Consider the following 14567-nt stretch of genomic DNA (forward strand, 5'->3'; position numbering starts at 1 on the left):
AGGGGAGGGGAGGGGAGGGGAGGGGATCGGGGGGAGGGGAGGGGAGGCAAAAGTGGGGAGAGGAGGCAAAAAGGGGAGAGGAGGGGAGGGGTGGAGAGGAGACGGGAGGGGAGGGGAGGGGAGGGGAGGGGAGGGGAGGGGAGGGGAGGGGAGGGGAGGGGAGGGGAGGGGAGGGGAGGGGAGGGGAGGGGAGGGGAGGGGAGTGCTACCATAAATAAAATTGCCAAATACATGTCATTTTGGATCTGGAGCCAAATCTTTGTGTACATGTCCTCTCCCCGTAGCCCCACGTGCTGACCACCCACCCGAATCTATCATACTGTTGGTCAGAAAGAACAGGGAGCATAGGGGAGGGCAGGGGAGTGGAGGGAAGGGAAAAGAGGGGATGGGAGGGGTGGGGAGCGCTACCATCAATAAAATTGCCAAATACAATGAAGGAGCAGCAGAGCCTGCAACCTCCATTCCCCAACATCCTCCAACCACCCCCCCACTGCTCCGTGGGAAATAGGTAGAAGAATCAAGTAGTATGAGGTAGTGTGGCGAGGTGGTTTTCTGTTTGGTTGGTTGGTTGGTTGGTTGGTTGGTTGGTTTTAAAGTTTTTAAATTCTCACTGTCTAATTTAGGATAAGAGAGAGAAAGTTGTGTTTACTATTGCCCTGGAGTTTCTGTTGGTCTGGCCACGGAAATGGAGTACTCAAAATCCTCAGGACACTCAGTTTATACCAGATTTATCCTAAAACTGCAGTATTTCTAGGCCCTTGGGATTCTTATCAATTAAAACATACTTTTTCACGCACAGAAGATGCAAAAAAGTGCGTCTACTGCAGTATGCAGACAGAGCCAGTCCTGTCTCTTGATTCCTTCTGCCTTCTGCCTGAAGAGCAGCAGACAATCGAGTTCTTGTCTTCAGTAGCTACGGCCTTAACCAACTGTGCAGTCTGTCCATTCATACACAGAGGAGGAAAAATAGCGTGGAATAACTCCTCTCCTTTGTGCTAACAGAGGAGGGTACAGCTTCCTCACTCCAACCCCACCGAGGCAAACCAGTCAGCAGTGCACGCCAGAGCCTCTGTCTCTTCCCCGTCTCATGATGTGCAGCTGGATCACTCTCCCTTCTATCCCCAGGATCGCTTTCAGCACAGTCACAGAAGGGTCAGACTCACAGCTTTAGGACCCATCAGAAGAGGCTTTCCCTCTTCTGCCACCACACCCCCTATACACATGCAATTTCACACATGCAAAGAGACACCATGGATTGGGGAGTTGCACAGAGAGGAGACCACACCCGTTTGCCTGCCTGCAGTTTGACACCAGTAGGGAGGTAATTCCCGTCAGGAGTTTCCATAGAGATGACAGAATATGGCCCTAGTAGGGTCCTGCTGCTTCTTTCAGCCCTAATTCTTCAAATCCATAGGAACGGAAGAAACCTTCCCAGCCAAGTGCTGCATATCTTGAAGGTTGGAGAACCCACAGCCTTCTGCTTCATTTCATTTTAAAGATCAATCCCAATGTCACTCCCATAGAAGTAGTGGAAGCCATCTGGCTGGCTTGGCTTTCTCTCCAAAGAAGACCAAATGAGAGTTGGTCACGGGTGAGGATGAGCCCTGACAGTTCCTGCATTTTGGTTCTCCTGCAGCCCACAAAGCTCTCACTGCCTTGCCTGAATTTGAACCCCTTTGGAACCAAATCTACAGATTATCTCTGTAAATCCAAAACAGCACTTATTCACCATGTGAACAACAAATGCCTGGGATGGTTAACAGCACTTAGGTGCAAAGGTCAGATATATGTAGCTGCATGTTACACATTTTTAGTCTGAATAGCACAATTTATCCTTTGACTCCATTTTGCTGTCATGTGGATATCAATTTGCAATCATTTGGTCTGTCCTCCCTTTGGTGGCTTCCGTGAGAAGAATCTAGAAGCTGCCCCCCGTTAGATAACGGCTCCACTGCTGGCCAGAGCCAAGCCAAGAAACGATGTCGCTTGTTCCTCTGGGAGAGCATATTGAAGAAAGGAGAACAAAAATAACAACAAAAAGCTGTTTCACAGGGAGAAAGAGAGGAGAAGCAGCCCTGCAGCCCCCCAGGTGAGTGCAGCAGGAGGGCAGGAGGCAGCAGCAGTTCCCCTGCGGGCTGTGCAGGGAGAGGCCCCTGGTGGAGCAGGCTGTCCCCCTGCACCCATGGGTCCCACATAGAGCAGATCTCCACGCTGCAGCGCCCCTGTGGGTGGAGGAGCCCCCGGTGGAGCAGGTGGCTGTGGCCTGGAGGAGGCTGCGGCCTGTGGAGAGCCCCCGCAGGAGCAGGCCCCGGGCCGCAGCTGCAGCCATGGAGAGGAGCCCACGGGGAGCAGGGACAGAGAGGGACCTTGGAGGAGGGAACTGTATCCTCTTTTTTCATCAGTGCTGAGATTGAGGATCAGGATTTCGTGGTAGGAATTTGTTTAGATGAACCAATTTACATCCATATGGGTTTTGTATGTTTGTTTCACCTTGTCTTGCAGGACCATCTTGGCTGGGTCTGCAGTGTTGTGCAAAAGTGAAGTTTTTCACAATAAAGAGCAGCTTTATTTTCGGGGAAAAGGCTGAGGTGGCCTTCATCAGAGTCTTGTGACCTGAAAATGCAGAAAATGGGTGCATGGCTGGCTGGATGGGTGGGTGGGAGATGGGAATTCAGCCTTGGGATCAGAACTGGGACGTTGTTGGGATAGGAAATGATCAGTGGGATGGGAAGTGATGATGGGGATAGGAACTCATTGGGATGGGATAAATGGGTTTTATTTTTATTGCATTAAATCCACTTTATTGACTGTGTTGTACAGTATGGCGTTGTTTTATTACTATAAAATTATGATGATTATTATTTAATCTTATTAATTAAACAATTTTTATACGTTATTATATTATAAATTATAAATATTAATATTGATTATATTGTTTTTATTCCTTTTCTACCCTATTAAACTCTCTTTATCCCAGTGCACTGGTTTGGACTTTAGTTTTCCTTCCGAGTCGTTGTGGATTCACTCCGGATGGGGGGACATTAGCGAACGCCTGTGTGCTTCAGATCCAAGGTCACCTTTGCCCTCAACTCAAGATACATGTTTGCATCTGTTGTCGTGAAACAATGTTAACAACAGCAACAAAAAAGTTCCCTACTTGCTAGCAGCATCCCTACGTTTGCTGGGGTCTGCTCTGTGCATTTTGAAGACCGTTCCATGCTATTCAGCCCCTTCAGGAGGAAATGGATGGTTCTAGGAAAATGCGTCTTGACCTGATGCAAAGCTGTGACTCAGCACCCTGCAGCCCCCGCAACCCCTGGCATTTTACCTGCAGCCCCTCCAACAACTCCTTCCTTCCTTCCTTCCTTCCTTCCTTCCTTCCTTCCTTCCTTCCTTCCTTCCTTCCTTCCTTCCTTCCTTCCTTCCTTCCTTCCTTCCTTCCTTCCTTCCTTCCTTCCTTCCCTCCTTTCGTTCTGTCTGTCTGTCTGTCTGTCTCTCTTTCTCTCTTTCTGTCCAGCACTGATTTTATGGCTACGTGTGCATATCCACAGTGTACAGTTTTCTCCCTTCCGTTTCTTCCCTGAGTCTTGCCCCTCTTCCCTGCAACTGAACAGCATTGCCTTGATCAAGGAAGTGGCAACATGCGGCTTACACAGTAAACTGCTGAAATTACAGCTATAACCATGGAACACAGCTGCCGATCAACACAAGACCACCAATCACTCACATTTCTAAACTGCTCGTCACAATTCTTCCATATGTAGGCTGTGATGCTGCTCATCTCTTAAGCACCCATCCATTTCTTCTCTTCCCAGACCCTCAAGGTGTCCTGGTCAAACCACCTCCCTTCCTCTTGCCCCATCTGGCTCTCCCACCTTCCTTTTCCCTCAAGGCTCAACTTTTTTTTTTTTTTTCAGCATAGGAGCTCCATAGAAGCTGCTGCTGCCCACCTCCGAGTTGACTAGGGCTGAACTACTGAAAAAGAAAAGAAAAGCTATAAATAAGAGTGAGAGATGGTGAATACCTAACCATCTCTTAAAAGCAGGATTTTAAGAGAATAAGTAATTGATAAATGGAGTTAAGATCGGAGGGAAAAAAATCCACTGTTGCAATCAATAGAGTTAAGAAGTTTTTCAAGTACATTAGGAACAAAAATTAGAGTAATGACACAGATCTGATACGGGATGGGTATTGCTTCAGTGAGAAATGATGGAAAAAAACACAACACAACACATGTGTATGTGTTGTTGGGTATTTGTAAAAAAAAAAAAGAAAAAAAAAAAACAGGTTAATGAAAACTGCATGCTCAATTAGATGATTTTTTTGTTGTCATTGGTAGGGAATTGTGTGCTTTACAACACAGTATGTGTTATATATATATATTATATATGTTTTATATATGTTTTAATAAAATAAGGAAATGATATTTTTTTTCTACGTTTGTGGTTTCCAAACTGTAGTTAATAAACATTAAACAAGATGCAATAGGATCTCGTTAACTCTTTTGTTTGAAAAAACAGTGGCCCTGATGGAGAGGTGCAAGTGAGAGGAGACAATATTCAGTATTTCTCTATGTTGTCATTTATTGGTGAAGATGAAAGTCTGCAGTTCATGTTCATTACACTAGCATGACAAAATGACCACAAGGGGGACTGTCTGGTAGTGAAAAGGAACTTCAGCATGGATTAAAAATCTTTGCCTTTCTTTATTCTGAACTGTTTTTCTTATGGCTGCTAGAGAGAGATTCTCTGCCTTAGAAATAAAACTGCCCAGGCTGTTCTGATAAACCTGTAGGGTTAAGGCACGTCTACCAAAACAGATTTCAAAAGGCAAGAAGTCAAAAAGCAACAATTCAGTAATCTGTGTACGCTTCTATATTAAGTTTTAAGATAACCTGGTTTATATTTAGTTCACACAAATTAACCAAACATAGCAGCATACAACCTAAGAAAAGCTTAAGAAATTTATTAGATGCACAGATAAAGTGCTGTAACAGAGAAACTTGTGTAAATCTATTCTAAAATAAATAAGGTACAGTTAAACCACCTTTGACTCGTTTTAACTCGGAAAGAAATAACCTAAGTTTTAATCATTTGAATTTTAAGGTCAAGGTGAAATATACCATAACTATAACAGTGGTTGTGATCTGTATCAACTATTTGAGGCTCCTGTTCCTCTTGAGGTCTCCCAGAAACAGGAAGGCTATTGCAAAATGTATCCATTAGACATAGCTCCTTTTACAGAAACATTTTTGTAATAAAGTCTGGTTGCTCAAATACATGTTAAAATATTTAACAAGGAAACAATTTTCTCCTGATCCAGTCGATCTTTTAAACAAGACGATGTATTTTTCCTATGACGCAGCCCACAGGAGGGAACAGAAGTAAACATCCTCCTTAACTGAAGACTGTTTTGCTTGAAGAACTAAACTATTGCATTATTATATGAGAGCAAGAAATATCCATTTGGGTTATCCCTTTCTCCAAACATGGTGCCCAGTGATACATGTATTTTTGCCTTAATCTCAAAGGCCCGTTTGTCTCCAAGTAAGGTACGTTAAAAAGAGATTCCCTTTAAGCATCTTATCACAAGATCTCTTACTGCCTTTCCATCCGGGGAAGCTTGTGTGTTAAACTGCCCTTGGAGTTTTGGATGCTACTAGATTTCTGTGCTCTGTTATCCATAATTTCAGGCACTTCGGGGCTAACATGGCTGTTTAAGTCAATGCAATAATATTACCAACATATTCAACACTCAGAAGAGTCACCACAGTTTCATCACACACTCAGGATTTCAAATTCTTCTTCCAATTCAAATAGCTTGTCAGTAGATTCAATGAGTTCTGTAAAAAAAGATAAAGAAAAAAATGCTTCTAAAGACATGCCTGATTTTGTTCACTTAAAAAAAAAAACTTTGAAAGACGCATTCCAGAAAAGTACTTTGTAAGAGTGAAAAAAAAAATCTGTGCTAGCAATTGTATGGCTTGTTTGGATACATGCCTGCTATATATTGCTTGACACTCACAAAGGATAGTTATTCTACCTGTGATTATTCTTTTATTTGCTAACGAGGAACATAACATTGCACAATTAGGCTTTTAATCGGTGCCTTACCTGCTCCTGTGGTTGTCACTTCTGGTTTTGTTGGAGGTATGAAAGGAGGCCAGTGTGGCGGGTGCTTCTGGACCAGCTCAAACATCCATAGACTCTGCTGCTTTAGAATCTCCTGAGGACAGAATGCTTTCATTTTAAAAGCTGGCTCGGGAGACGCTTCAAACACAAAACGTGTCTGCTTAATTGAAAGTGTTTTTTAATTACGCATGTCCATCAGGAAAATAAAGTCTTTATACAGACATACTGTGAAATCCAAGCACCATGGTCTCTGTAATACATCCCTAGTTAAAACACATCTGGAAGACAGATCTCTTGAACTGTACTACAAATTATCAGTCTTATCATCTTTTGATATCAGCTTTGATATCTGCAAACCTGTAATTTTGTTTACAGGTAGCAAGCACACTAGGAATGTACAATATTTTCTGCTTTTTAAAAGGAAGTTGCTTGCATAGAACTCTCCTCAAGTTTTCTGTTGATCAATAGCACAAAAGACAGATCTATCAGCTCCTCCAAAGGGGAAAAAAAAAAAAAAAACGCATCAGATTTTGAAGGACAGGTTTTGGTCAGGAAAAAAGGTGTTCCTGAAGCCAAACGCTATTCCTCTTCAAAGAGAAGTTACCTTCTGTCCTGTATTTCAGTTATTTACAAACTGTTTTCCTTAGATGATTTTTTTTTTTTAAATAAATGCCCTTAGAGGTTGATGGTACTTTACATTCAGACGTCTGGTGCTTAGCTTAACAGCTGCATGCAGAAACATCCTCAAGTCTGTTTCCTGTGGCAGCCAGCACCTTCTGTTCTCCCTAGATCAGCAGGAGCTAGAGGCCTGCAGCACTTACAGAATCAGATCTTTAAGATAGCAGGGACTAACAGTCATAATTAGAACACGCAATCTATTATGTCAAACAATAAAAAAGGATCAGGAAGCAAATCATTGATACATCACTACAATATGGCAGTTAAACCTTAGTCATTTAGTGAGAATTAGAAGTTAAAAGCAAGTGTCACCCAGTAACACCTTCAAGTGTGGATGTTTACACCCATTTTCCAACTGGCAGGGTTTGTGGCTGGTAAAGTGCTGAACAATTTCCAATTAGCAATTCAGTAGTATTGCCTTACCCTGATGCTTTAATGCATTCTTCTCTATGGCTCATACAAATTGTATACAAAGGAAAATGCAAAGGAAAATTTTACAAAAAACAAACAATAAAAAACAGACTTTATAAAGAACAAATCGAGATGCTAAGTTCCCACTCTTACCTTTTGTACAAGACTACACCGGTTATCAAAATCACATTCTTCTTTGCAAAAGAAGCCCTTAGGGGAAAAAACAAACACACAGAGTTTTACCTTTGCTGATGGTAGGTATGTGGTACCAGCAGGTAAGGCGGTTTGACCTCTGATACAGTAATGCCCTGTACGATCAGTAGATATAAGACTCCAAATATGTGGCAGCTCTAGGGAGAGAACCCACGGGGAGAACAAGGCCCTGCAAACCCCTAACGAAATAGTCAAGCAAAAAATAGCAGCAGCTCCTGTGTGCTCCTCCATGGAGCGCCACCCAGTTCCTACAGTCCAGGTATCAGCAGAAGCTGAAAACTTGTAGATGATGGACCACCTAAGGAACATTTCCATTCTAGTATCTATACTGAAAATATTTGCTCTTCATTATGATTTTGTCTGTCTCGTTGCATCATGCCACATTTTGCACAGTTACGTAGTTAAGTATTAAAACAAAACAAAACAAAAAAACTTTCTAAAAAGCAGCAGTATTAAAAAACAGGTATGTGAATGAATGACAGATACCGGTATCTTTACAGATTGTTTAAAGCTTTAGAAACACATCCCACTGGTGACAACTGCCAATCACCCAATCACAGGATACTGGCATGGGATCAGATCCAATTTTTTCAAATACCACAGTACCCCCATGACATTTTGGGTGAATTACAAATAATACATTTGTATTTGTAATTTGGGGTGAAATACAATAATTCCACTTAAACATTTTCAACTTATGATAGAAAGTAAGTTTAAGTAACTTGTCTAGAGGTGACCAAACCTAAAGTAGTGATAGAATAAAACACGTTAACCTGTTTCAGTTCCTTGCTCTGACCATTATAATGCCTCTTGAAAGAAGTAAAAGCTGCTCAGTAAAGAAAACAAAGCGAGCTCCCTACAGTACAGACAGCTCCCCACTTGCCCTAAGATTCTCCATGTAGTTATGTACAAACTACTATGTGTTGATCACAGAAGACAGCTTTGTGATCTTGGTTCTGTTCAAGGAGATGCATTGCTGCCCTTACCAATGTAGAGAGACATTACTTTGAGATAAAGTACATGCATTCCAGATTTCCTGACACTTACTAAAGCTACTGAAGGGTCCAAATTCATGATCTTCATTCTATGTGGGGCTTCCTGGCAGTGGAAACTCTCATCGTCAACCGTGCCATTTTCTTCTGAATCTACAAAGCTTTGAGTGGTGTGAGGGTCCAGATAGATCAGCTCATTGCCTGGATGGGTAAAAGCCGTATGTTAAAAATAAGCAAGTGACATTAATAAGCACTTGGTCCAGAACTGTAAAATAGAAATTAGATTGCCATCGCAGTCAGTATAATCTAGACTTTCCAGCTAGGGATTCTTTAAGAGAATCGGAAGGGTTAGACACAACGTTTCCCACAGGGTATTTAGTATAACTTCCTATTGTGACCTATTACTGTAATTTTTTGGTTGGTTATGTTCTGTTTTTGTCACATACTTTTATTTTTCCATGTGAGATCCAGTACTTTTTTTTTTTTTTTTTTTTTTTTTTTTAAATCTCAAGTGTTGTAAACACTAACATTTGACAGATTAAAAGGTACAGGATGTTCACAGATGCAATCTGTAATCCCATTAGGCATTCATTCAGAAATTGGAACAAAAAAGCCTAACTAAAACAGGTTAGGTTTTACAAAAGGACAAAATAGGGTTGCAAAATTTTGGCCCAAAGTGGGGTGAAATCTGAAGGAGTGCATTTTAAATTAATTAGAGCAATACTTAATAACAGAAGGTATGCAAAAGGTGAAAAAGATACTGCTATCAGAAACAGTTTTGAAATACAAGAAAATAAAAGTGACATTTGACCAATACACTTGTCAAATGCTATCAGCTATTCTTAGTACGTTGCTCTTGTTGATGTCATCACTTATTTTTACACCTAGCTTTGCTGTTAACTTTCTGCTCCTGTTAAGGATCATCTCATACTGTTTCTAAACTCTTTTAGATATGCTTCTTCATTTATTTTATTCTATTCTCATCTTTCTTTACTTCTAGAGGTTCACGCTTAGACCCCTTACTATTTCCCCTTCAAAAAATGTTCTCTTTTGATCATCTGCATATTTGGAATAAGTTTCTTTTTTCCTTACCTAAAAATCCTATGAAATAATAGGCATTATTTGGTTTCCCTCCTAATGCTCCCAAAGACTGTGGCATCTTAAAGCATTCCTAGGAGTTCAAAAGAAATAAAGGAAATTGTAATTCATTTCTTTACTGACATCACAGATACCCAAACTTATTTGACAGTAACGAGCAATGAATTGAAAGAAAACCTTACTTTAAATGCATCAATATATACGGGATTTATGTGATTTATCCCTAGTCGTAGAGGTATAATAAGCAAGAGGGCTTTCCAGCCTGTGCAGAGTCCAAATGTGCACTGCTGTGGGACGCGCTGCTGCTCTGAGGAGGGCACCAGCACATTTTTTCTGCGGGAATAAAACTAGAAATCAGTCAACGCACAGAGGAACACAAAGCAGATCTTCCTCTCAGTAGTGAATTAAGCTAGTTTGCCTGGGATCTTTATAGGGCACCCAAGACAAAACGAGCCGGGCATGGCAATTACAGCTATTTAGTAGAAGTGATTCTAGCAGACAGTATGTGCTGGCACGTCCAAGTGAGACGTTAGATAAATGATTGGGAGATGACAATTTAAGACTGCAGTGACATGTCCTATTAATGTTATTAATAGTGTCAAGCTTTGCCTATAAAACGCCAGAGAAATGAAATGGCAGCAATGATGACAGTAGAAATTCTTCAAGGAGCTCTTCACATCCAGTGATGTGAGCACGAAGTTGGCATCAGGGATCAAAAAAACACAACTGAGTTTGTATGTCCTTCTTCCCTCTTCTTACCCTTGCAAGACAAACCCATGGCCCCCCAAGTATTTGTTCATGTTTAGATACATGCTGGCAAATGGAGTCAAATCAGAAACTGTTACCAGAAAACTGATGAGGTTTCACTTACTGATGTCTTCAATGACCACCGTATTGCCCATAGATACATAAACTGCTAATGAATTCCATTCATCAAATAAAGCAAGCTTCCTAGAAAACATTAAGGTACTAATTAATATAAACTAGTTGGATCAAAAGGGTAGCTTTACACTCAGAACCATTTGATTTATTTTTTTTTTTTCTTAAGAAAAAACATCCTTTCTGCATTTTTTAAAGTCTCCATGTAAGAAAAAGAAAACTTTAAACATTAAATGTTTAATATCTTTAGAAAAATAGGTACTAACTGGTACCAGGAAAAACATATGCGCTGCACCATGTGCAAACTGTTTTGTCTTACTGCTAAGTGCAGTGACAGTAACAGTCCAACTACATCAAGTTTATTACTTTTTATTGCACTCGACAGTCTCTGCAATGGGTTCTTGCCCAGTTGTGTCTTTTCTCATCTGGAAAAGAAAAAAATTCCTATGCCAGTTTTGCAGATTACTTTTTGCTTAAGAAATTCCACTGAATTCAGTGGAATTACTTCTGCCTGAGCCTGCGTGCACAGCAGAAATGGGGCGTTAAAAGCTAAATCAGCTAAGGGTTTGGGGCACCAAAACTTCAGTGGGAGACAGCAGCACACAGTTTTATGTCCACTTCTGCAAAATCCAAACCTTTGGGGAAGGGAGCTACGCTCTTAAGCTGCACTGGCAGAATTAGCTGTTTCAAATAAGCCAGAAAGAAATGGGGGTGAGCGTTTCACCATGAAAAACTTGGCCATGAAAGATCTGGAGTCCAGGGCATGCTTCAGCTCCCCTCCCTCTTCAGATCATGTGCCTGTTCCAGGGTGTCAAAGACTTGCTGCTGAGCTCGCAGGACCTGTAGCCTAGCCCCTGCCTGAGGTAAGACACCTCCACGTACCCCTGGAGAACTGAGCAGCCTCAGTTCCTTTCAGTGTGGCTCCCAGACTATGAGGAGCTGCCCATCTTTATCCAGTAGCCTTGCTGGCAGAACTGCTGCTCAGAAAGGGAGGAATTGCAGCTCAGTTCCCTCCTCAGCCGAGATGGCTTCTCTCTGATGTTTCACACCACCACTCCGACCTACACGGTGGCACTCTCGACCTGCCAGAGCTGTGCCACTGTGCAGAAAGGAATATACATCTGTGGTGTGACTGGTGAGGGCATGCAGACAGCATAGCAGGAGACCTTCCTGCAGTTTCTTCTCCTCAGGCTCTTCCTTTATTAAAATTTAGAGGTCACCCATTCCCAACTCAGTACCTGCACACCGAGCTGTGGCATGACATTCCATGCTGCACTTGTAAATAGATGGCAAGTACATTCCTGACTGTGGGACAGGGGGAGATGCAGCCTTCAAAACTCTGCCTGGGCCTTGTCTTGGCTGCCCCAGGGGAGTACGTTCTGAATGAGACTGGTATGATCTCACTTACTTTAGTACTTGAGCAACTGTATTTGGTCCAAACCATTCTCCAATTGACTTCCCCTCTCCAACACCCACCTGTGCTGTTTTCATAGTGAAAAAAAGACACACGTACACAAAATCAAAGAAAAATGAGACCATAAAGAATGTGGGAACAATATACAGTAAATACCGTGACTGTCAAACATTCTAGAGTAACTGCAATCTGTATTTACCAATAACAATTATTTTCTCAATCTATGCTCTTTTCAAAACTTAGGGAGTGCCAGTTTCTTTAAAAAACAAAAGGCTTCTAAACTACAACGAGAATTACAAGTTAACAAATGTTAGTGCCCCTTATTACAAATTACAGCAATAAGCTACAAGACTGTCTGTTCTAACATTACTGACTCTGGTACCCAAGGCTTACAGAGTTTATCAAGAGCTAGATTCTAGTACATGGCTTTATTTAGGTCTCAGGGAATGTTTCTGTACTACTAGTCTTTGCGCCCATCTGCATACCTTTTTATTTTTGTATAAGCATACACATTGTCTTCACATCCACTTTTTAAAATTATGAATTAACATACTGCAAATTAGTGATTCAACACAGTAGAAATTTCAGTGGAAAAAACCTGAAAGTTTATGTTTGTTCTTACCCATCTGGTGGATTGAATAACAGCAAGCCTTCCTGTCGAGAAAGCATCGTAGGATTCTGTGATATTCTTCTGGTTGTTTTTTGTGTTTTTCCCATTGCCAATCTGAAAGGAAAAATTGATATGGAATAAAAAATGGTGACGTTTTCATTACACTGATCAAATGTCTAGACAGCAGAAAGCTTTATAATGAGATGTTAAAAGACCTTTCAATTCAACTCGAATATTTACATTTTGTGTAGAGCTCCTAGAATTCCAAGCTTGTTATTTATCATCAAGCTGCCCTTTATCATCATAGGCTAGATTGTAAAAACAGGGAAAATAAAACAAAACAAAAACATCAACTGCAAACATATTCTGACAGATCATGCTGCGTGTTGATAGCCATTCCAGTATCTCTGAGCTTCCAAGATTATTTAAAAGTACAGGCTGTGTTTAGACCTTGTTGGATTTCTAAGCACCCATTAAATAACAACATAAGATCCATACAGAAAGTCCAAACACTCCACTGGCAGCATCCTGGGATGTGACATGCATGCTTAAGAGCTTGCACCAGGGGGGTTTGGACCTCGTGCTGCTGACAAGTGAGTAGTGAAGAGAAGGGTAAGAGCACTGTCCCACGGTGGCAGGTTTTCCCTTGGCCTCAACTTGGGTGTTACACTAAAAGGTTTATAAAATAATTGCGACAGGATTCCCCATTTGTTCTCCTTCTATGCCTATTTCTCTGCTTCAGGCTGGGATGATTTCACCCAGCTGAATATGAATTGATTCATTAGGAACTGTTACCAGGGCATCAAAGAAAGTCTCACTAATAAATTCAGGGTTTGTGCTTTTAATGGAGTACTTACGAAGAAGCGTCTGCAGACAATACCGAAGTTCCCTCAGGACCAGCACTCACCTCTCCCTAAGTGTCTGCAGATCAGTGCTTGGGCCAGCATCATCTGCCCGCATCGCAGCATACATCCCCAGCCAGCGTCCGACGAAGGACCCGTGCCTCCTGTTAGGAAAGTTCATCACAATCAGTGCAGGCTTTCAACTGGGTGCAGCAGCACAGAGGACATTTCAGAGTGCTAGAAAACAGATAGGGCTGCTGAAGCCTCCATGAACTGTCCTACAGATAAAAGGCACACAGCAAGACTTTGGTTCCATGCTGTTGGTCTAATTCTCAACTCTGCATTGCACAAATAAACAAAATTCATTTATTCCTTGTGGAGCTGACTTACTCTTTTCATTCTTCAAGCAGCATTCACAAACCATTTACTGCATGCTATACAACATGATCACCTGTTTACATACAGACCTAAATAAACACTGATTTTAATAATCTTCATGTTTGCATAAACAGTTAAAATGATGCTCAAAATGCGCTAATACTCTAGAAATATTTTCCCAGCCTACGATGCCATCACTTATCTTGCTATTTAATTTAGAACAATGCAGCAAATCTGCAGTATACTCACCAATAGGCGAAAACTTTCTTCTATACGTAAACCACAGTAAACCACACGTGAACACACCTTGGCTTATTGTCTGACTTTGGCTTATGGTGCGTCTGTTGCTGTGTCCAGCACAGTGCAGCCCCTAAATTGCTACCAAAACCTTGCCACAAACCTCAATCCCCCTCTTAAAAGAGACCCTCTTGTTTGTTGCCCTTCTTTCGACACTCTCTAACAGTTTTATGTCTTCATACATATATATACAACAAAACATCAAAGAGCTCAGCAAGGTCCACCAAGGAAAGGAAGCAATGCAGGAGAAAGAAGACAGGACAACAGGGAGAATGGGCAGCATAAGGGAGGAGGCAGCCAGTGGCCTTAAAAACAAAGCCTAAAAAATAACTTCCACTAGTGGGACATAGTGAATTGGAGCTCTGGGGTCTGCATCTAGAGATGTCTTTTCTATTTATCGTCTTGTTGCGGAGATGGGTCCTCTGGCTTTGGTTGTGTTTTTTCATGTTGGGCAATTATCTCCCAAGAAGAACCCCCTGTTGGACAGAAAGGTAGAGGTGTGCTCCAGAAACACAGTGATGGCAAGGAGTCCTCCACTTCATTCTGGCATTTTTTTCCAGCTGGAAGCATTCCCAGTTGTCAACGGAACTGGTTTTGAGGAGTAGGAAAGACAGCATTGCTGGA

General features: G+C 41.7%; 1 pseudogene; it reads right to left on the minus strand.

Annotated features, from left to right (window-relative positions):
- Nucleotides 1–5390: 5390 nt before the first annotated feature.
- On the minus strand, nt 5391–9851 carry LOC113841980 (cysteine protease ATG4A-like; annotated as a pseudogene).
- Nucleotides 9852–14567: the final 4716 nt, after the last annotated feature.

This window comes from Anas platyrhynchos, chromosome 25, assembly GCF_047663525.1.
Source record: "Anas platyrhynchos isolate ZD024472 breed Pekin duck chromosome 25, IASCAAS_PekinDuck_T2T, whole genome shotgun sequence".
Lineage (NCBI taxonomy): Eukaryota > Metazoa > Chordata > Aves > Anseriformes > Anatidae > Anas > Anas platyrhynchos.